General features: G+C 39.5%; 1 protein-coding gene across 2 annotated transcripts in view; it reads left to right on the top strand.

Moving 5' to 3' along the window:
* The first annotated feature begins 3,602 nt into the window (after positions 1 to 3,602).
* FOCAD (focadhesin) overlaps positions 3,603 to 23,043 on the top strand; it is a 321,941-nt gene continuing 302,500 nt past the window's right edge. The window contains exon 1 of one of the 2 annotated variants that reach the window (XM_028508513.2): positions 3,603 to 3,678. The gene's annotated coding sequence lies outside the window, so the exon portion shown is untranslated. The remainder of the gene's footprint in view (positions 3,679 to 23,043) is intronic. The other variant, XM_036021544.1, reaches the window with a different exon arrangement.

The following is a 23,043-nucleotide window of genomic DNA, read 5'->3' as shown; positions in this document are numbered from 1 at the left end:
TAATTACTTTTCCCAAGTGGAGTATAGGGAACCAAATACTTTCTAGAAATGAGAAGTAGAACTTCTTGTCAGCACATTTAAATGACTTTGGAAACTTAGGCAAATACATCAGAGCTATTAAATCAGAATCTCTAGAGATAGGACCCAGGCTCTGGTACTTTTTTTTTTTTTTTTAAAGCTCTCCTAATGCTTATAAAGGTGCATGAGGGTTTAGAAACTGCTGGGTTAGTCAGGTCCTCTAGAGTGATTTGCCTTAACTCTTTCATCTTGTATGTAATTTCCACCTCTGTTGTCCACAAACAGAATTCCATTTCTTCATGACCTCTTCTTATTTTTTTCTGATGCCTTTGTGGCTTCTGTTCCACTGTGCCACGTGTCTCAGCCTTCATATGAAAATGTGTGCTCACACATGAGTGGACACTCAATAAGTATTAGACAAAAATAATAACAATAACTGTAAAAGTTATGAGTGCCAGTTCTCCCCAGACAAGATCAGCAGAAATGTCTGGGCTAGAACAACCTGTACGACTATCCAAAAGGTGAATATACCAGTTGTTGATGAAAGAATGTTCAAACCTGTAGAAAGCTTTACAAGATGGATTTATTTGAGCTGAAGTTTTGAGAACATGCCCAGAAGCAAAATCTCAACAGATTGTGAAAATGTCCAAAGAATAGCAGTTTTGTAGCATATTTTATACTTTAGAATTAAAAGAGAAAGACTAAGAAATATTATATGAAATCCATCGGTGGTAGATTAAGGAGGCTGGAGGAAGCACACCTGGTTAATCTTTAGGACTGGCTTTTCAGAAAGATGGAAAGATACACACTTCCTTTACTTCGGTGGGTACAGAAGAGTTAACATTTAACATATATAGTCCATAGAGATGGTATGTGGGCAACAGAATAACAATAGTCTTCTGCTCTGTTGGTTTTGTGTTCTGGGGCCAGTTGTGCTTTCAAAGAGTCTAGAAAAGAAAATTACTTGAACATTTAAAAGGTATGTTATCCTAGATGCTTAAGAAGAATAGACAGCATTCACTTTAGGTAAAGATTAATCTTTGCCAGGGAAGGTATAGGCCTTGAACAGTGACTACCCACCATGACCTTCCCAGTTAGGAATACATGCTAAGACATTGCTATGCAGTTACTGTTGGTCACTGGGCTTTGTCAGGGCTGCCAAGTTGCTCCTAAGCTTGTTCGGTGTACTCTGTTGCCCCTTTTTGTTCACACAGTTAACTTTAGGAGCTGCGTGTAGTGGTTGTGTGTTAGACAAGTGAAGTACAGATATCAATCAACAGCTACAAGGGAAGAACCACTTGGCAAGTCTGTTGCTTATATGAAATTTACTGAATCCTTTATTTCCCTTGCCCTAGGATATATATTAGCAAATATATTGCTATGTGGGATATCTGAAATTTTCCTATGTTTTCCTCTAGGACTTTTATGGTGTCACAACTTATATTTAAGTCTTTTATCCACTTGGTAGTCTAGTTCCATTTTTTTACATGTACCCATCCAGTTCTCCCAACACCATTTATTGAAGAGATTATTTTTGCTCCATTGTATGCTCCTGCCCTCTTTGTCAAACATTAATTGACCATAGAGGCATGGGTTTATTTCTGGCCTCTCTATTCTGTTCCACTGATCTGCCTGTTCTTGTGCCAGGACCAGACTCTTTTGATTATAGTGGGCTTGTAATATAGTTTGATATCAGGTATTGCGATCCCTCCAACTTTGTTCTTCATTCACAAAATTGCTGAGGATATTTGGGGTCTTTTTTTGGTTCCATATGAATTTTTGAAATATTTGTTTTAGATCTGTGAAATATGCTATTGGTATTTTAATAGGAATTGTGTTGAATCTATAGATTGCTTTGGGTAGTATGGACATTTAATGTTAATTTTCCAATCCATGAACAAAGTATATGCTTCCATTTATTTGTATCTTCCTTAATTTCTTTCTTCATTGTTCTATAGTTTTCTAAGTACAGGTCTTTAACCTTATTGATTAAATTTATTCCTAGGTACTTTGTTTTTCTTATTGCTATGGGGTTTTTGCCTAGTTACTCTTTCTGATATTTCATTATTGAAATATGCCATCTCCAAAATATATAAAGAACTTATAAGACTCAACACCTAGAAGACAAACAATCCAATTAATAAATGGACAAATGACCTGAATAGACACTTCTCCAAGGAGGACATACAGATGGCCCATAGACATATAAAAACATGCTCAATATCACTACCTATCAGAGAGATACAAATTAAAACCATAATGAGATATCACCTCACACCTGTCAGAATGGCTATCATTAATAAACAACAAGTGCTGGAGAGGACGTAGAGAAAAGAGAACCTTCATGCACTGTTGGTGGGAATGCACACTGGTGCAGCCACTGTGGAAAACAGTATGGAATTTTCCCCCAAACTCATAATGGACTTGCCTTTTGATCTAGCAATTCTGCTGCTGGGAATATACCCTAAGAATCCCAAATCATCAATTCAGAAGAACTTATGCACCCCTATGTTCATAGCAGTGCTTGATATATATATATATAGCATATATATATATATATATATATATATGCTATATATAATAGCCAAGTGCTAGAAACAGCCTAAGTGCCTGTCGGTAAATGAGTGGATTCAAAAACTATGGTACATTTACACAATGGAATACTATGCAGCAGAAAGAAAGAAGCTCCTACCCTTCCCGACAGCATGGATGGAACTGGAGTGTATTATGCTAAGTGAAATAAGTCAGGCCGTGAAACAAATAGCATATGATTACACTTTTAAGAGGAATCTAATATAAACTAAATAAACTAAAGAACTACAGGCATGGAGACATGGAACAGAGTGATAGTAACAGGAGGGAAGAGGGTGGGGGATAATGCTGGAAAGGGACTAGTCAAAGAACATGTATGAATGATCCAGGGACATGGACAACAGTGTGGAAATTGACTGTGGGGGGGGGCAGGGTTGGATGGGCAGAGGAAAGCAAATGGGGTAAAAATTGGAACGATTGTAATATAATAACAGTAAAGGAGAGGGGCGGGAATTTCAGGGGAAAAGGGGAAGTGTTTGCAGGAAAAAGTATAAAGGACACAGGGACAAAAACAAGAGGGGTGTGGAAAGGGGAGGGAGGTGGGGAGCGCTTGGGGGTGGGCTGGGAATAAAAGGCAGAAAATTGTACTTGAACAATTAAAATAAAAAATAAAGATAAAAATAAAATGAAAAAATTATGAATTCTAATGCTATCGGTACTATTTTTTTCCCTTGGGAAACAAAATCTCCAAATCCCAAGAAGCCGCCAAAAGCTATATAGGGGTATTTTTCAATCTGCCTTGCTTTGGGATAACTCTCCACTGAGGTGCAGCCACACAGACGGCACCTGTGCGCACCCTCTCCCCTTGTACGCACTATATCTTTTCAGACCCGGCGCAAGGCCAGACTCTACGACCCACGCCACCTTCCAGACGCAGAGAGAGGCATCAGCCTTGGACGCCTGCGCACCAGAGAGGTAGGGCGGGTCAAAACTGGAGGAGGAGGGGTAGGCCCTCTCAGTCTGTAGTGCATTGGCCAGCTACGGGTAGCCCCGCCCCCGGATGTTTGAGACGGCGGGGCGGGCCACGTCAGGCAGCCGGCGTGGGTCTGAACTTGCAGCAGAAGAGAGGTAAGCAGTATTCCTTGTTTGTCTGTGGACTGCCGGCTGTTGTCCCCTGATCCTACACCGCAGGTCGCACCCGCCTGTCGTTTGTCTGTTTGTGTGCAGGGCGATCTTGGCCCTGTGGGCCTGGGGTTCTGCCAAGAGATGGGGCATTGGAGCGAGTGGTGGCATGACCCTGTTGCGGAGTGGGGCGGTAGAGCAGGGGAGGGATCTTGCTGTTTGCCCTCGCCCTGTCTTTTCTGGGTTGTGAACTCCCTGAAAACTAGGCCTTTTGTGTTAGAAATCTCTGGTATGCCTGGGTGGGGCCCTCTGGTGCCCGCAGTGGGGCTCAGCGGGATCCTGACTCTGAAAGTGATCAGCGCGATCTTTGCATACTCACCTGCAGCTTATTTCAGTCATTGCACCATGGCCAGACAGATTCCCTAGTCCAGGGCAGTTCAGGGGAACCCAGCTATGCCCTCCCTGGCCTGGGGTAACTGTCTCCTTATTGCTAGCGACTCACTGAGATCCTGTCCACTTTAATGAAAAAGATTATGGGTGAGCAGGGCCTGTTTTCAGATCTCCTGGTTCTCTGGTCCTCACTTGTGATAATTACCTGAAGAAATTGTATGTGTCTGTATGTACATAATAGCACATGCATGTACAAATGCATGTTTTGACATGTCTGCAACAACTATGGGGAGATTTGCCAAAATTTGCACTTCTGTTACACCTACTATCCGTGAGTTTTAATTTCAGCTGTGGAATCCTGATCCCTTAGTTTATTTTGTGAATTTGGAGCTTTTAAAATCAATGAAGTTATCCTGTGTGTGAAGTGTCATGCAATCCTTCATTCGTCCATTCAATAGACTTTTGATGGGTTCCATGATGGTCAGAGTCTTATGCCACAAACTAAAACAGGCATCTCTTGCCTTCTCTTCTAGTTTATCTGCCAGTTTTATTGTCTAGATGTGAGATGGAATTTATTATTTATTGTATTATTTTTTCCATTACCATTTATCCCCCTTACACTCTCTTCCACCTCCACTGCCCTCCCTGCAGTCACCACACTGTTGTCCATGTGTCTTTGTTTTTTTTACTCTAGAAAATCCCCTCCCCCCACAAGCTGTCACCATGCTCTCTATGGGTCTTTCTCTATTTTGCTTGTTAGTTCAGTTTTCTCATTGGATTCCACATATGAGTGAAATCACATGGTACTTTTTCTGGCTGACTTATTTCACTTAGCATAATGCTCTCTAGGTCCATCCATGCTGTCACAAAGGCTGAAATTTTCTTTTTTATGATTGAGTAGTATTCCATTGTGTAAATGTCCCATGGTTGTTTTATCCACTCATCTACAGGTGGACACTTGGACTGCTTCCATATCTTGGCAATTGTAAATAATGCTGCAACAAACATAGGGTTGCTTAATTCTTTCTAATTAGTGTTTTGGATTTCTTTTAATAAATTCCCAGAAGTGGAATTGCTGGGTCACAAGGCAGTTCCATTTTTAAGTTTTTGAAGTAAAACTCCATACTGCTTTCCACAGTGGCTGCACCAATCTGCATTCCCACCAACAGTGCAAAAGGGTTCCCTGAGATGGAATTTTTGTTGATGGCTCAATTTCAGGTTCTAGATTTAGGTACAGAAGCTTATGATGCTGTATCATAAGATAGAGCTCTTCTGGGACCCCTTTGTTTTCCTTACTTTCACCTTTAGTAAGCCTCAGACCATGATGGCCTAGAGCCCTAATCTTGCTTACTATGTCACTAAAGACCCTAGGTCTGAGGTACCTATCTGTAAAGTGCGGGGATGTGTTTGAAGTATTCTGTAATTTTAAGATGTTTAAGGATAGGGAGAGCAAATGACATATGTATTGCATTAATAGGTGGGAAGTGACCATTTTAAAAAACGCAATGTATTTTATGGTTATGTTTTATTCATTTTGAATCTGTCTACATTTAGTTTTTGACTAGCAAGCAAGTGCATGTTTATGATTTTGAGTCATATCCAATTCCTGCATACAGAGCACTATGACTCATCTAAATTTTGAAATGTAATAATCAGAAGCTTTTAAATGTTACATATAATGAATGGTATGATATAAAAATAATTGGATGTGAATGCAATTTTCTTTCTTTTTCTTATTTTAAACAAATGCAATTTTCAAAGCAAGTTTATTTGCTTTGTTAGATAAATGGTATCTAAAACATCTCCCTTGGCTATTTGCTTACTTGATTAATGCTAGGTAGTTACCATCACCTGGCTAAGGTCTATTAATGTCATGTGGATATGTTATTAATCAAAAATTTACTATATTTTAATTGATTGCTGCTTCCAGTTGAGAATTGATAACCAAATGGTAAATACATTGTTAGTTTGAGAATAAAAATACCCATAAAGATGTAAGAAGTTTTTCATTTGTTGATTGACTGATGGTACTTATGTGCCTGGCCTTCCTGTAGGAATAAAATCATATCTAAAATAATTCCCCTAAGACATAATATTCATAGCCTTGGGATACTTTTTGGATAATGCCCACAACTTTTAGTTGAATTAAACTGTTTACATCACTATTAGGGTTACAGAAAATTCAAGAAAATACAACTTTTCAAAATTTTGCATTTGCTAGACCTTTCTAGTTCTAGAAACAGACCAAATCAAGATGGGAAAAATAATCCAAATGGAGACTATTCTAGTTTAAAATTTGAGGGCAAAAAAACCACAATGAAAAAATGCAATTATAACTATTTGGCAGAAGTGTAAAGAAATAGTAGTGTCTGGATTATTGGTGGGTCTATAGGAAAGCTTGATCTTAATCTATATTTCTTGGTTTGTAACAATGAACTTAGTTTATCTGATAAGAGAAACCTAGGGTGATAATTTAAACTTTTATCAGGTGGGCAATACATGTTCCTTTAAGAGATGTAAAATCTATAAGTATCACATGTTTTTTATAGTATAAATCTGTAATTCACAATTAGTGGTAAATTGGATAGCGATTGTGTGTACTAATTCTACATGATAGAAAATAAGATTTGCTAAGCTAACAGGACAAGGGATGTTTGTAATTTTTTTCCCATTTAAATTATTTGAAACTTTTTTTTAAGCAATGTGGGTGATCCAATTTATTTTCAGAGATCTAGGTTGCACATTATTGTTTTTATAAGTTGGGTCCCCTAAGTACTTCTGCCCTCAATTTTTAACCTATTTCAAGTCACAATGGAAGTCATAAATTGCATTTATGACTTTTAACTTTTTAAAATTTATATTGACTTTCATTCAGTTAGCCTTAGTTTACTTTAGTTTTATATATTTTGAGGACATTTCAAAAGGTTTCACATTACTTACCATGTAATTTCCCATTGCTCATGATAGGAAAACATTCATTTTGGCCCAAGGAAGATGAGAATCCAAACTATATACATAGATTGTTTATTATTATTTATTTAAAGACTTATCTTTTCCCTTGCCTGGGACTAATGAAGCATTCCACCCAAGCTTCTAAACTGAAGATTTCAGTTCTTTCCAGTGCATTAGAATATATCTTCTAATCTCTTTTTGGTCAGATGAGTGATTGATTGCTAATTTGGCTGATAAGCATTTTGGACACATGTTATGATTATGAATGTTGTAACTATAATTTTATAAATGAGGTTTTCTGGCTGCTAGTGTGTACCTTTCCCTTCTCTCTTAATAAACCTTTTTCTTTGTCCTAACTGGTTTCTGAATTTAAGTTTTACTCTATTTGTCAGTCCTTGAACAGGTTTATGTAATTAAACCTTTAGGTTTTAGTATATGCTATTAGGAAATCAACATGGAGGGAGTAGAGGAAACTTTTTATTAAAGTTGTTTTGAAACATTTAAATAGAATTTTTAAAGAGTCATAGAAATTAAAGATACTATTTTTACTATTCATTTTTTCATTCATCAAAGACAGGACATCTGCTCTGGTTCTGAGCACCTAACTTTTCTTCAGGTAACTTAATGTTATTGCATGGAAGCTATAGAAAAGATGAAAATATGAGATAAATACTGTAATTAGATGGAGGCAAAGAGTATTGTGGGGGATACACACAGCAAAACTGTGAGTGTGCGTTTTTAGGAGATTCAGAGAAGACTTTCTGGAGGAATTTTCATTTGCACTGAATTTTTTTTTTAACTCTCATACAAGGACATTTTTTTTCCCCATTGCTTTGAGAGAGAGAAAGAGACAGACAGATGGTGACAGATGTGAGAGAGAAACATCTATTGGTTACCTTCTTGTATGCATCCTGACTTAGGATCAAACCTGCAGCCTGGGTATGTGCTCTGACGGGGAATCAAACCTGCAGCCTTTTGATCTACTATTCCAAAATCAACTGAGCCGCATAGGCCAAGGCTGAACTGAATTTTGAAAGTATGTAGGAATCAGTTGGTGGGGATGGAGGATAAGACATTTTAGGCACAGGAGAGGAGTAGGGCCAAGGAAAGAATAGAGAGATGAAGTTTAATGAGAAACAAAGGCCCACTATGTTAAAGATTTTGAACTATTTCCTTAAGGCTATGGTGATCTATTGGTAGTAGATTTAAAGTAGAGGAGAGTTAAGATCAGTTTTAAATGCAGTGAAGCAAGGCACATTTGTGAAAGTAAGATACAGAACTCCAAATTATGCAGTGGGGCTTGAGAAAATAGGATGGATTTAGGATATATTAAGGTGATCAAGCTGATGTCCAGTTTGATATGCAGGGCAAAGGAAAGATGGACTCAAGGTTTATGATTTATGATTCCCAACATAGAATCACATGATTCTATGAGGATTCTAATCACATGAGGATTATCAAATGTATAGGAGAATAAAATCAGTCTTAGAGAGCCTTTTGGGTCACACAGTTGGCAATGTTCTGTGCACAATTGGCTGTATTGGTCTGGAGATGCGGAGGGAATTCTAGGCTATCTAGAGATTAGGATGGATGTTTTCAGTATATTAGGTGATAGTGAAGACAGAGTAAGAATGGATGTGACACCTAAGGGAGAGTTTGTGGAATAAGAAAGAATAAAACAGAAGAGAAACTCTGGGAAGCATGCCCATTTAAGGAAGATGATCCAATGAAAAAGACTGAGAAGGAACATCCTAATGACAGTAGAGCTCTTGAAGACAAGGGAGGGAATTTAAGAAGAGAACGTCAACTGTTAAATGCCGTGGGAATGGAAGAGAGAGCTGACTGGAGATATTAGGAAGGTGTACCAGATTTGCAAGGATCATTAATTGGTAATGATACTAGTTCATATAATTGTGTGACTTTCTGTAGTGAAATTCAGTAGAATTTTTTGTGTACATATGGTAAGGATGCAAGGGAGTACAAAATATTGGCAAGACAGTGGTTGAATTGATGGAATGTGAGGTTTACACTGGGTAGGGGTGATGACCAAGCCAGGAGGAAACTGAAAGATTGAGAAAAAAAAAATTAGTTCAAGGGATGGGAGCCTGGATAAAGTAAACATACAAGTGTATGCAGTTTTAAGGAAGATAGCTTATAGGATAGAAGTACTTTGTAGTTATAGTAGAATTTTGGAGTTTAAGATTTTAGGGTGCAGATGGAGCATAGGATTTGGCCATTAATGTAGATGGCTGGAATGGAGCTTATACGAGGCACGTCTGGAAAAAATCAAGCCATTGTTAATATAACGAGAGTAGTTTGTGCAACATCTGTGTAACCTGGCAGCCAAGGAGAGTGGACTGGAATGTGTGTGCATGAACAAAGATGACTTCACTGTCCTAGTTGGTGGGGACACTAGGTGCTGTTGAGTAAGCATGTGTTCTGTGTGGCTGTCACATTCAAAATGACTGAGTGAGTAGAGCAATGAACCTGCATCAATTTTGTGTTAAGCTTCAACATTCCTCTGTGGGAATTATTCAGATGATTCAGAAGGCCACAACTATGGGCTACTGGTGATTGGCAGCTTCATCACAACAACGCTTCTGCTCATGCATCACGTGTTATGCAGAAGTTTTTGGTGAAACATCAAATCACCCAGGAGACTCAGCCCCTCTACAGCCCTGATTTGATGCCCTGTGACCTCTGGCTTTTCCAAAACTAAAATCTGCTTTGAAAGGGAAGAGATTTCAGACTGTTGATGAGATTCAGGAAAATATGACAGGGCAGCTGATGTGATTGGGAGAACTGTGTGAGGTCCCAAGGTGCCTACTATGAAGGGGACTGAGATGTCATTTTCCTATGTACAATGTTTCTTGTATCATATATCCTTTTCAAGAAATGTCTGGTTTTCATTATCACATGGCTGGATACCTTCTGGACAGACCTTGTATGTAAGTGTTAAAGAACAGTGAAACTGGTGTATTGGAAGTATTACTTACTTAGACATTGACCCCAGATGATTGTGGTACCCAGGTTGGAGGGGGAGACTATGAGATTGACTGTTTTCTGAGGTTTTAGACCACCTATGGTATCAATCAGTATATATGAAAGATGAAAATACTTAGATGGCATGCCTTCAAAGATATGGAGGTAAATGGTGTGGAAATATTGTTTTGGGCCATGGAGCTTGGAAGGATGGTTAGCCTTCACTGAAGAAGTCACCAAAGAATGAGAGTCTAATTTCTATTAGAGCTAGGAGGTAGGGGGACCATATAATAAAGAAGCTGAGCATCTAATAAGAAAGCTTGTGACTATGGTATCAGAGTCTGAAAGACTGAGAGGGAAGACCATTTAGTAAAGAGCAAGGCAGGTTAGAAAGAGGTTAGATTTGGGTGGGAATAAGGGTGACAGAGCTTTTCTGAAGCATATGGCTGGCTTTGAAGTTCCAAATAGTAGTTTGGATTTCAAGTTTTGTTGAAACTTCCTTTTGTCAACTTTTATCCACCAGATCATTATAATTTCTGTTATAGTACAGGTGTAGTACTATTTCTGAATTTAAAACTAACGTATATGGTCCTAGTGAGTGTGGGTTATGGGCATTATTTGTCAGAAAAAGCAGAGGCAATGGTTGTTTGTTTGTTTTTGTTTTGTGTTGTTTTATGTACATCTTTTTGACTTTCGGACTTCCAAACTACTTTGGAAGTAGTTTATCACATGTGATATCTCTCGTCTATTGTTAAGATGCCCAGAAGTTTGTGTTGAGTAGTTTTAGGTCACTTCTGGGCGCAGAGGTGTGACAAATGCCTTGATACTAATGACAGTTGTTATGGGTGTGAGAGGTGTGCATATCTGCATTTACCTCTGTTTTTCCTCCTGTTATTTTTTGGACCTGGAGTTTCATTGAACAGTCTCTATTTCTGACTTCCACTCATGCATAATCCTACTTGGGTCTAGCTCATCTATGCCCTATAAGATCACATTTTCTCATGAGATTATTCCCTTCAGCATATTAATATACTGTTCTTCTTTTCTTTTTTTTTTTAATTTTATTTATTTTTTTAGAGAGGGAAAGGGAGAGAGAAAGAGAGGGAGAAAAACATCAATGTTTGGTTGCCTCTCATGTTTCCCCTGCTGGGAACTTGGCTTGTAACCCAGGCATGTGCTCTAGATAGGGAATTGAACTGGTGACCCTTTGATTTGCAGCCTGGCATTCTACCACTGAGCCACACCAGCCAGGGCAATATGCTGTTACTCTTATCTTAAAACTAGTTACTATTAAACAATAATTACTCCTTGTTGACCTCCTTTCTTTCTTAAGCCACCACACAATTTCTTTTATCCCATTTATGGCAAAGCTACTTATGTGTCCAATTATTTTCCTTCTGTTCTTTCTTAAACCCAGTGTAATCAGCCTCTCCTCACCATTCTAAAAGAATTACTCTCCTCAAAGTCATGATGACTTTCGTTTTGCTAAGTCCAAGGTCGTTCTTTTAATCCTTGTCTCTTACTTGACCTATTGACATCCCCCGCTTCACTGAGTTATCATTGACACATAACATTGTATTAGTTTAAAATATACAATGTATTGATTTGATACATTTATAAGTTGCAAAATGGTTATCATGGTAGTATTAGCTACCACCTCCATCCATCACATAGTTACCATTTTCTATTAACATTTTTGAAACAGTTGATCATTCTCTGCTTTTTGAAACACTTGCTTCCCTTAATATTAAAGATGCCACAATTCTAGGTTTTCCTTCTACCCCTTTGTGGGGGGCTCCACCTGCAGAGCACCCCCATCTGCCACAGATGAGAATAAGTCTACTAAGACATGATCTGCTTGGGGAGGAAAGATGGCTGATCTCTCAAAGGAGAAGGCCCAGCAGCCTGTTCCTCAATGGGCTTTTACTGGGTTCAATTTGCACAGGAATACAGGTAAAGCTTGTCAATCATTGTCAGGCAGTAATGATCAAATAATAGATAACAGACAAAGAACTCTGAGGGCCTATTTTGAGTCAGGGTCAAATAGCTAAAGGGCCATAAAACTTTGGGGGGAAAAAACTCATTTCATGCTTGGACCTTATCATTTAAATTGAGGGTATTAGCAAAGCAGGTTTCACAGGATTTTATGCATTCTTTCTTAGGCCCAATTGCCCCAGGGAACTGCCCATTCCTGCCCAGGGCTGTACCCACCTCCAGCATTGTTTCAGGCTTAAGTCAGGCAGGGGAAGTAAGGTAGCCAAGAGATTAGGAGACTTCTTGCAGACAGAATGAGGACTCTGGGACTTCTGGCAAGATGGAGGAATAGGTGGACGCACCGTACCTCCTCGCACAACCAAGATTAGAACAATAATTTACAGACAGAATAACACTCAGAACTGACAGAGGATTTATCTGAATGGAAGTCGGACAGCCAAGAAGTTGAAGTAGACCCGCACATCCAGACTGGTGGGAGACTATGAGCTGGGCAGGTGCGGGGCTGGTGCGGGTAGGCGGTGCGCGGAGGTTGGGGAAAATTTGGCTCAAAATCGGCACGACAGCCATCTGGGGCGCAAGAACACAGCGGTGATCCCTGAGTATGCAAGCTGTGGCTGGTAGACCCAGTGAGGCAGCGATTGTGGACCAGGGCAGAGCTCACAGCCCAGGATCCCAGAGAAGGGTCTGAGCCCAGGAGAACGGAACTACCGCCATTGTTCCCTCCCACCCCCGCTCCCGCCCCCGCCCCCACATGTAACGTCACAATCTAGCGACCGGGGTGCCTAGCCCCGGTGAACACCTAAGGCTGCGCCCCCCACCGTAACAAGAGTGACCAGACCAAAAAAAAAAAAAAAAAGTAGAGACAGGGAAAGATATAAGATATGTTTCCAACAGAACAGATCAGTCCCCCAGGACTCATCCTTTTGAGTGACCAAGAAATAGCCAATCTATCAGATGCACAGTTCAAAACACTGGTGATCAGAAAGCTCATGGAATTGGTTGATTTTGGGCGCAAATTAGATGAAAGGATGCAGGTTACCATAAAAGAGATGCAGGAAGATACTCGGAGGAGAGCCAATAGTGAAAGGAAGGAATCTGAGTCTCAAAACAATACAGTGGACCAGAAGGAAGATAGAATCAACCAAGTAGAAAAGCATGATGAAATAAGAATTCTAAAAAATGAGGAAAAGCTTAAGAGCATCCAGGATACCTTTAAACGTTCCAACATCCGAATTATAGGGGTACCAGAATGGGGAGGGGAAAAGCAACAAATTGAGCATGTATTTGAACAAATAATAAAGAACTTCCCCAGTCTGGCAAAGGGAACAGTCTTTCAAGAAACCCAAGAAGCTCAGAGAGTCCCAAAGAAGTTGGACCCAAGAAGAAACACACCAAGGAACATCATAATTACATTAGCCAAGGTAATCCTAGAAGCAGCAAGAGATAAGGGGACAGTAAGCTACAAAGGAGTTCCCATTAGAGTGTCAGCTGATTTCTCCAAAGAGACCTTACAGGCAAGAAGGGGCTGGAAAGAAATATTCCAAGTCATGAAAGGCAAGGACCTACATCCCAGATTGCTCTATCCAGTAAAGCTCTCATTTAGAATGGAAGGGAAGATAAAATGCTTTTCAGATAAGGTCAAGTTAAAGGAGTTCATCATCACCAAGCCCTTATTTTATGAAATGCTAAAGGGACTTATCTAAGAAAAGAAGATAAAGAAAAGACACGTATAGTAAAATGACAGCAAACTCACAATTATTAACAACCACACCTAAAGCAAAACCAAAAGAAACTAAGCAAACAACTAGAACAGGAACAGAACCACAGAAATGGAGATCCCATGGAGGGCTAGCAGCAGGGGGGTGGGAGGAGGAGAGAGGGGGAAAAGGTATAGAGAATAAGTAGCATAGAATGTAGGTTGAAAATAGATAGGGGGAGGGCAAGAATAGTACGGGAAATGTAGAAGCTAAAGAACTCATAAGTATGACACATGGACATGAACTAAAGGGGGGAAACGTGAGTGGGAGAGGGGGTACAGGGTGGAGGGGAGAGAAGGGGGAAAATGGGACAACTGTAATAGCATAATCAATAAAATATATTAAAAAAAGAATGAGGACTCTGAATGCTATGTCAAAGCCAAGGGGTGAAGGTCCATTACCCCCTTCTTCTATAGTCCCCCAAGTCCGTTCCTGAGGGCCCCTTCATGACTGTGCCTGTCTTAGGTCGTCCCTCCCTTGAGGAGTCTTATCTGTCATTGGCTAACCAGTTATCCACCCAGGGCCAAGCAGGGTGCAGTAAAAAGGGGCAGAGGCGGTGCCCCTGCCAGGGGGATAAGCTTTGTCTCCTTAGTGGCTTATAGTCCCAAGGTGTCTTTAGTCACCCTTAGCCATGGAGCGTTACAGCTTCTGAAACCAGGCATGGCAGTTCCCAATACTCACTGTTTTTTTAAAAATTCTTTCCTGGTTCTTTCTTTTATCTCTGACCTCTTAGCATTGGGGTGCTCCTGAGCTCAGTTGTTAGACCTTACACTTCCTCAATTATATCATCAAGGCTTTAATACTAGTAATATCCCTATTAGCTCTCATATTTATGTTTTCAGCCTGGACATCTTTTTTTGGACTCCAGACTTCATATATTCAGATGCCCACTCAGCATTTCTATAACTAATGGAAATTGCAAACTCAACTTCTGATTTCCTTTCTATATCTGCTGCCACTCTGGTCTTTCCCATCTCAGTTAATGGAAACTATCCTTTCTGTGACTTGGGCCAAAAACCTGGGTGTCATCTTTGACTCTTCTCTTTCTCTCATCATCTACATACAAACTACTAGAAAAGCATGTTGGCTGCACCTTCAAAATATATTTAGACTCTGAATACTTCTCTCTCCCCAGTGCTCTCATCCTAGTCTAAACCCCCATTTGCCTATGTCCTTGATGTCGCAGTAGTCTTTGTATCAGTTATCTATTATCACCCACTCCCAAAATTTAGTGGCTTAAAGCAACAATTATTTATTATTTATTGATACTCATGTTGGCAATTTGGATTGAGCTTTGCTGATGTTATCTTGGCTCACTCATGTAATGATAGGGACTGGCAGCTTTGGAAGCTGCAGCTGAGATGCCTTGTGTCTGCTATGTGTGGCCCAGTGAACTGTCCCATGCTTCTTTACATGGTTGTTAATGGAAGCAAGAGAGTAAGAGGAAGCGGCGTGGCCTTTTGAGATCTAGGCTAAGAATTCTCACAACTTTACTTTCCTCTTGTTGATCAAAGCAGAGCACAAGGACAGCCTAGATTCAAGAGGATGGAGAAACAGACTATCTCTTCTTCGAGGGAAGAAGCAGTCACTTTATACAGAAAGGTGCATATGGGAATAGGCAGGAATTGGGGGCCATTTTTTTACTATCAGAGCCTCCTAACTGGTCTCTTCTTTTCTCTCGTTGCCTTCTGTAGTATTGTCAGCAGAGCAGCAACATGATTTCAAAACAAAAAACAACAACAAAAAACATGACTTGGATTTCTTTTCTCTTCTGCCCCAAGCCCTCCAATGGCTTTCCATTGCCGCTGAGAGTTAAAAGGCAAAGTCTTCGCGGTGGCCTGTGAGGCTTGCTGTGACCTGACCACTTTGCTGCCCCTCTAACTTTATTTCCAACTGCTCTCTCCTTCACTTACTGAAGTCCTCAGTTAACTTCTTTTCTGCTCTCCCCATGGCTTTTGTACTGCTATTCTTTGTTCCTAGAGCCAGTCCTCTTCTCAGAGACGATGGGCTCCTTTACCTCCTTTAAGTCTTTGCTCATGCTTCACTTCTGTGAACCTTTCCCTGATCATCCTGTTTAAAATTGGTCCTCTCTAATACTATCTCTCTTATTTGCTTTACTTTTGTAAGTAGCACTTACAATAGGATATTTTTAAAATTGCTTTTAGAGAGAGGAAGGGAGAGAGGAAGAAGGGAGAGAAACTTCACTGCAAGAGAGAAGCAATATTTGCTTGCCTCCTGTATGCTCCTAGACAGGGATTGGCACTGGGATGGTGGTGGTGGGGGACTTTACATATCCTGACCAGGGGTTGCAGTTGGCCACATCCAGACCTGGGATCAACCCATAACCTGGGTCTCTGCCCTGATGGGGAATTGAACCCTACAACCTTTCAGTTACAGGAGGACACTCCAACCAACTGAGCCACATCGACCATAGCTATTTTGTTTATTCTTATCTTTATTCCACTAGGAATGTTATTTACAGAGGCGGGGATTTTTGTCTCCCTAGTGCTTAGAACAATGTCTGGAATAAGGTAGACATCTAACAAATATTTGTTGAATGAATGAATGAATGAATGAATGGTAGGGTTTGGTACTAAACATTTTCTAGGCCTAGGTATCTCTTCCATGTTTGTGGAAAAGCTATTGAAACAGATTCTGGATTATTATCTGAGGAAATTCCTGACCTCTTTTTGCAGGTACTTTTGTGATGCAGTGTTTTTTGTTTTTTGCTTTAGAGGTCTGCTACCCAAAGTGTTCTTCACACCCAGGCTTTTTATTATTTGAAAGAAGAGTATCACATTCTCTAATAACTGCATAGAATACCTGCCCTTTAGATACTTAATACCAACCTGTTCACTTTGAGTTCTACATCATAACATTATTATTCCAAGCAAAGATGAAATAGTTAATATATGAAAGGAATAGTCTAAGGCAGAAAAATTTCAAACATTTTTCTTAAACTGTTTGACCTTCCCCTATTCCAAAGTATCTTGTTGAGAATGTCAGGTAAGAGAGATGTTTTTATTAGTCAAAATAAAGTATTTTACATACTAATTTATAGCATAATCTTATTATAAACTCAGTCTGAATCTTGCAGCTATTTTAATGAGCATGTACGGACAGAGCTGACTCCATCTTGAAGCTGATCCACCCTCTCAACTTGTGAGTGAAGGAACCCTGACCTTTGATCTCCTGCTCATCCTCCTGGTGGTCTCTGGAATGTATACAGAAGCTTTGGACTAAGCATGGAATTTCCATTAATCCTCTGTGGCAAGGTGCCCTCAGTGTTATCTCTCCCTTAGCTCACTCTGGCGCCAGGGCCTCCTGATGTCTGGCCCCTCGGTTCCCTCCTGACCACCCACGACTTCCTTTCCTAGAACATGGGTCCATCTCTAACCAAGGATAATAGAGGGTGCTCTAGGGGGTAAAAGATGCGGAGATCTGAGTGTCCTGTTGTTGCTCACGCCCTGGTTCTGTATGCCCCATATTAAGCCCATTAATCGACAAGCTGGGCTTGTCTGTTTCCTTCTTTGGCCTCTCAGCTCCTTTGACATTTGGAGGCCACTTTACATCCACAGCCTTTTCATGGAACAGGATATAACCTTTCAAATTAGTGATTATGAATGAAAATGATAATCTTTTAGGTGCCTCAGCCTCCAATTTCTTTTCATATTTTGCTTTAGTTGTATACAGTCAAGGAAAATTCACATAAATTAGCAGTTGCAAACAGTAATAATTTTTAAAACAATTTACATTGCATCTTACAACTTCTGTTCATTTTTTCCGTTTTGTTTTATTCTTAAAAACATCCTATTGTGGAAAACTTCAAACACACACACACACACACACACACACACACAAATAGGGAGTATAGTAAGTGTACTTAGTTTCAACAAAATCAACATTTTTTTAATCTTGTTTCCTCTCTCCTCTAACAGGTTTTCTTCCCAGAGCTTTTTTAAAAAAGTAATCATCTTTATTAATGAAGACTTTTTATTGATTTAATTTTAAGGACTTTTTATTTTAAATTTAATTACTGTGTCATTATTGTAGCTAACAAAAGTAACACCAGTTCCTTACTGTTAACTGTCCATACTTCAGGATTTCTCAGTTGTGCTAAGGATATCTTATAGTTGATTTGTTGGAATCAGAAGTCAAATAAGATTTCCCAGTTGTTTGGTTATTCTGACTGTCAAGTCACTTATACTATAACAGCCCCATCCACCCCTTTTGTTTCTATGTCATTGATTTGTTGGAGAAAATAGTCATTTGTCCTTAAAATGTCCCAAATTCTGAACTTGACCTATTGCTCTGCAAGTGGTTTTGTTTATCTTGTTCTTCTGCCTCTTGTATTGTCTATAAATAGGCAATTATACAGAGCTGTGTAGATCTATTTTGAATACATTTTTTAACATTATTCATAGAGGGTTCTATGTATGTCTTATTCATCACATTGTGAAGGTTCTCACAATGTGTGGTTTTCTGTTTTTAGTGATGCTGTGATGAATCACTGGATTCAGGAGGGGTCATCTTATCCCTTTAATATGAAGTTCCCATCATTTTTTAGCATAATAGTTTTAATGACAATTGATGATTCATTCCTACCAAATCAATTTTATATTAACAAAATGATGTAAAATCTCTAAATGTATTTTTAGAAAAATGAATACATTTTAACTATTTTCTTTACATCTCTGCTCTACTTGTCTCCTCACAACTAAATTGTTCCCTTCTCTGCTCTGAATGCTACATTTATACATAGCCACAATGCCTTCAGAATGTACTGAGCATTTGACATAAAGCTTGGAAGGAGAAATGAAATGGAACGGACAATGAAGGCTGGGGAAATAGAGAAAATAAGAATTGTCTACCCACCTACTACATATACTTTGGCTGTCTCACCTCCCTTCTTCCTTGTCTCTTATTTCCTTGTTTTTAGTTTATAAGATTTTTAAAGCTGTGAAGGATATTAGGGTTTAGAAGGCCACTAAGGACTGACAAGGATTAGAAAATAGGTAGATTCGGGGCAGGTGTTAACAGCAGCATTGGCAGGTATGAATTAATGTAAATCGAGGCTGGAGCCAAGCATACAAATTTTTTTTAATATATTTTATTGACTATGCTATTACAGTTGTCCCATTTCCCCCCTTCACTCCTCTCCACCCTGTACACCCTATATCCCCCACTTCCCCCCTTTAGTTCATGTCCATGTGTCATACTTATCAGTTCTTCAGCTTCTACATTTCTTATACTATTCTTACCCTCCCCCTGTCTATTTCCTACTTACAATCTATGCTACTTATTCTCTGTACCTTTTCCCCCCTCTCTTCTCCTCCCACTCCCCTGTTGCTAACCCTCCATGGGATCTCCATTTCTGTGGTTCTGTTCCTGTTCCAGTTGTTTGCTTAGTTTCTTTTGGTTTTGCTTTAGGTGTGGTTGTTAATAATTGTGAGTTTGCTGTCATTTTACTATACATGCTTTTTATCTTCTTTTTCTTAGGTAAGTCCCTTTAACATTTCATAAAATAAGGGCTTGGTGATGATGAACTCCTTTAACTTGACCTTATCTGAGATGCACTTTATCTGCCCTTCCACTTTAAATGAAAGCTTTACTGGATAGAGCAATCTTGGATGTAGGTCCTTGCCTTTCATGACTTGGAATACTTCTTTCCAGCCCCTTCTTGCCTGCCAGGTCTCTTCTGAGAAATCAGCTGACAGTCTGATGGGAACTCCTTTGTAGGTAACTGTCTCCTTATCTCTTGCTGCTTCTAGGATTCTCTCCTTCATTTTAATCTTGGGTAATGTAATTATGATGTGCCTAGGTGTGTTCCTCCTTGGGTCCAAGTTCTTTGGGACTCTCTGAGCTTCCTGGACTTTCTGGAAGTCTATTTCCTTTGCCAGATTGGGGAAGTTCTTCTTTATTGTTTGTTCAAATAACTTTTCCACTTGTTGTTCTTCCTCTTCCCCTCCTGGTACCCCTATAATTTGGATGTTGGAATGTTTAAAGATGTCCTGGAGGTTCCTAAACTTCTCCTCATTTTTTAAAATTCTTATTTCTCCATTCTTTCCTGTTTTGTTGTTTCTTTCTTCCTTCTGGTCCACTCTATTGATTTGAGTGCCAGTTTCCTTTCCATCACTATTGGTTCCTTGTACATTTTCCTTTGTTTTACTTAGTGTAGCTTTCATTTTTTATCTAATTTGCGCCCCAAATCAACCAATTCTGTGAATTTCCTGATCACCAGTGTTTTGAACTGTGCATCTGATAGGTTAGCTATCTCTTGGTCACTCAAAGGATGAGTTCTGGGGCACTGATTTGTTTTTCTGTTTGAGCCATGTCTCTCTCTCTCTCTTTTTTCTTTTCTTTCTTTTTTTTTTTTTTGGTATGGTTGCTCCTGTTATGGTGAGGGGCAGAGCCTTAGGTGTTCACCAGGGCTGGGCACCCCAGTCCCTAGATTGTGACGTTGTATTGGGGGGCGGGGTTGAGAGGGAACAATGGTGGTAGCTCCGTTCTTCTTGGGACTTCAGACCCTTCCCTGTGATCATTGGTTGCGTGCTCTGCCCTGCTCCACAATCGCCGCCTCACTGGGTCTGCCAGCTGCTGCTTACATACTCAGGGTCCACCCGCTGCGATCTTGTGCGCCCCAGATGCCTTACACGCTCCCGGTTGCCTAATGCGCCCAATTCTCCCTGTTCTCCGCACCTCAACCTGTGCCCGACCTGCTGCACCTGGCTGCTTGTCTCTGCCCCTCCTACCGGTCTGGATAAACAGGTCTATTTCAACTTCTTGGCTGTCCGACTTCCATTCAGATAAATTTTCTGTCAGTTTTGGGTGTTATTCTGCCTCTAAATTGTTGTTGTTCCAATTTTGGTTGTGCGTCGAGGTATGGTGCATCCACCTATGCCTCCGTCTTGCCGGAAGTCCCTCCAAGCATACAAATATTAACATTTGCTTTGGTGGGGGAGTTGTTGGGGGGAAATGGAGACAACAGTACTTGAACAACAATAAAAAAGAGAGAGAGAAAAGATTGGACTCAAGTAAAATTGAGAGCTTCTCAATTTTAAGCTTATACTCTGTGTACTTAGTACCTTTCTGTTGTGTAGCCTTTCCTTGCTGACATACACAAAAGTAATTTGTATCTCAAGCACTTAGGGATTCATGCATTGTCATAATGTTTTAAAAACAGATGAATGACTCCTTTAAGCCTTCTGCATATTAGCGTATGACTGCTGCTTCCGATTGTCAGGCCCAAAACCTTGGAGTTATCCTTTACTCTTCTTACATCCCACATTTCATCCATTAGCAAATGTTGTCAAAATATATGTAAAGTCTGACCTCTGCTCACCATCTCCACTGGTGTTCTCATCTAAGGCAACTCAGTTGCTGTAACCTCCTAACCGATCTCCTTTTTATCATCCTTGCCTTCTTATAGTTTATTGTACATAGAAGCCAAAGTGATCTTTTTAAAATGACAGTTAGGTATGCCATCCTTCAGTCCCAAATCTCCAGGACTTCCCATCTCACTCAGGAACATTCAAGGCCCAGTGCCCCACAGGGCCCCTGCTTCACTCTGTTGTCTCTTAGGGTCCAACTTGCTCACTTTCATGAACCGCAGTGGTGTCCTTGGTTTTCCCAAAGCTTGCCCAGCTTGCTTCCACCTCAAGGTCATTGTCCTTGGTGTACCTTCTGCCTGGAATGCTCATTGTTTTCTGCATGTCTCTGTCCAAATGTCATCTGAAAGGCCTTTCTTTCAGCCTTTGACACATCAAAACATATAAAGACCTCCAAAAATTTACCTATTGATGACTAAAATGATTTTTTAGGTATTTTGTTATATATACATTTGAAAAAATAAACCTTTTGTACTACAATTGAAGTGATTAAAAATACCTTTCTTCTATAAAGTTTCAGTTTTGTTAGATGAGTAAATTCTGTAGGTGATATAACATGGTACTTATAGTTGACAGTGCAGTAAACATGATATTATACTTTCATGTTTGCTTACCTCACTCACAAAACAACAACAACAACAAACACCCCCCTCCCAAAACCAAAAGCTCTCAAGGAAACCTTGGAAGGTGTTGAGTATGTCTGTTACCTTGATTGTGGAGATGGCATCATGAGTGCCTCCTGTCCGTACTTGTTAAACTGTACACATGCAATACATGCATTTTTTGGTATATCAATTATACTTCAATAAATCTGTTTAAAAATACCTACTCTCTCGACTGAGCCTCACATACTTGATTAAAATGAGATTGGAGGAAGTTGAACACACTGGAGGAACACTTAATTTTTTTCAGGGGTAGATGGATTAATCTCCTGGCAAACAATTTAGAATCAAAGGTAATTCTGTTAGGTTGCTTATTTGGAACTCTGCAGGACCATTATAGCTTCTAATAACTCAAAGGTGTGACTTTCTCATTAAATAGCTCTTAATAAGCAGCATAATTGGATCAAGCAAGACTTTTTTTATCTGATGTGTGCTGTGGTGAAACTCTCTCTTTAGACAGTGATAAAAGACTATGGTTTCTAGTCAGTAAATAAGATCACTTATTTTTTTTATTGAGCTTTAAAAAATGATCTTATGTTTTTATTTGAAGGAAATAATATCTATTTAATGAGAAAATAATGTGCACCTATTGCAAAGAAAAAATTAAATGTAGCAATTATAAAGAGAAATGTAATAGGATGTACTCCATCATCTTATATCTAGAAATAACCTTAATATTTTTGCATAATCACTTAATTTTTTTCTTAATCTGGTCCATATATATCTATTTGATTGTGTTCATGTTCATAATTGTGTATAATAATTTCATTTTTTATTTTATTATAAGAATTTCTTTATATTATTAAAACTCTTTGTTGTTTTGAATTACTAATCAGTATTGTGTCTGCATGTTCCTTAGCTTATCTTTTAGCTCAATGAATAACTTTGCAAAAGATCCTTCCTTTAAGCCTTTTGTATTTTTATACTTTGAAATGGGAGGTGAATAGAACTTAAAGAATGTGAGACTTTGGAAAAAGTGCCAGACACTAAGATCACATGCTCAGTAAGTAGTGCCCTGAATGCCCACTCACTCCCAGAGTGGGTTAGTTTTGGGCCTACCCAAGACTTTCAGTTTTATTGTGCTGGTTTCCCTGTGGAATTGAGTGTGATGGATGAGGCCTTGGGACACTTGTGAACCTGGGCACCATGCTGTTTCTGCCCTTTTTCTCTGGCTTTGCTTCTGAGCTGACTGGGTTGGTCTTTGAGAACCTTTGTCTCAGTCTGGAGGTAAGCCAGGTTGGGAGC

The sequence above is a fragment of the Phyllostomus discolor genome, chromosome 3, assembly GCF_004126475.2.
Source record: "Phyllostomus discolor isolate MPI-MPIP mPhyDis1 chromosome 3, mPhyDis1.pri.v3, whole genome shotgun sequence".
In the NCBI taxonomy this organism is placed as follows: domain Eukaryota; kingdom Metazoa; phylum Chordata; class Mammalia; order Chiroptera; family Phyllostomidae; genus Phyllostomus; species Phyllostomus discolor.
This window is presented reverse-complemented; position numbering and strand designations above follow the sequence as displayed.